This window comes from Tachypleus tridentatus, chromosome 7 (genome assembly GCF_004210375.1).
Source record: "Tachypleus tridentatus isolate NWPU-2018 chromosome 7, ASM421037v1, whole genome shotgun sequence".
Lineage (NCBI taxonomy): Eukaryota > Metazoa > Arthropoda > Merostomata > Xiphosura > Limulidae > Tachypleus > Tachypleus tridentatus.
The window spans coordinates 184,680,822-184,682,416 of NC_134831.1; positions in this window are offsets into that span (position 1 = coordinate 184,680,822).

Sequence of the window (1,595 nt, forward strand, 5' to 3'; positions counted from 1 at the left end):
AAAGACACCAAAGAACTAGTTGGTCCTTGAAGACTGTTCTTTTGCAACCACTTTCAGAAAATTTTAAAATTATACTCTTCCTAAATCAATAATGATCATAAAATATAAAACTGTCCAAACTCGAGACTAGACTTTCTTTTGCAAATCGAAAACATGTCTTTTCGTCCTATTATATTCATTATATGGAACAGTTAATTATACGCTTTTCAATAAAGTCAGCTTTCAGCTCTCTTTTTACAAGATAAAATATGTGACGGATTATATATGATATATTTATTTTAATATCGATGTTTGTTTCACTTTAATATATATATTTAGAAATGCATGTAACTTATATTGTTAAATGCATATTGCAAAATTCACTAAAGTTGCAGAAGATTCTCGAGTGTAAGAATCAACAATGCACTATGTGTTTATGTAAATACTAATGACGGCCTGGCATGGCCAAGCGCGTAAGGCGTGCGACTCGTAATCCGAGGGTCGCGGGTTCGCGCCCGCGTCGCGCTAAACATGCTCGCCCTCCCAGCCGTGGGGGTGTATAATGTGACGGTCAATCCCACTATTCGTTGGTAAAAGAGTAGCCCAAGAGTTGGCGGTGAGTGGTGTTGCGTGGCTGCCTTCCCTCTAGTCTTACACTGCTAAATTAGGGACGGCTAGCACAGATAGCCCTCGAGTAGCTTTGTGCGAAATTCCAAAACAAACAAACAAATACTAATGATTGCCGGTATTACTGCCTTAGCTGAAATTTCAGGGGTTCGATTAATCTCGGTGGGTTTAGCAGATAACCCGATGTGGCTTTGCTATAAGTCAGTATATTATAAATTTCTATAACTGTGATTAACGCTTATTAATCGAGAAACTACAGATATTTGACCAGGAACGTTTAAAAAATTTCGAACGTAAAAAACCGTTTAATATAACCAATAAAATTTAATTATCGCCCTATAAATATCATTAATTTAAACAAGAAAAAAAAAACATAAGATGTTTCCTTAACATTATGGGTCCAACTTGATCGGCCTTTACTAGTAAAAATTGTTTGCTTTCTCCCATCTGACTACTCTGCAAATGATTTTCTTAGTTAATCATTTGTGTAGCTCCTTGTCAAAAGCTTTTTGAAAATGTAAACATATAAAGTTTACACTCTTTTTTTTTTTTGTACAAACAAATAACGTCTCCTGAGAAAGAGTTATTAATTGTTTGTTTTGAATTTCGCACAAAGCTACTCAAGGTCTATCTGCGCTAGACGTCCCTAATTTAGCAGTGTAAGACTAGAGGGAAGGCAGCTAGTCATCACCACCCATCGCAAACTTTTGAGCTACTCTTTTACCAACGAATAGTGGGATTGATTCTCATGATATAACATCCCTATTTAGATAAATTATCCAAATACATAATAATTGAAACTACTCTTTGTTTGTTTACTAAGAAAATCGAAATGCATTAAAACTGAATCATGTGTGATCTAATACCAAACGAAAGAAATTGTGAATATAGAACTACATTGCCATCTTTTCTTAAAATGTAGCCAAAGTGGATAACAGTTCGCATCTCTTTTATTGCTAATAGATGTCGCTAACACACTAGATCTAACA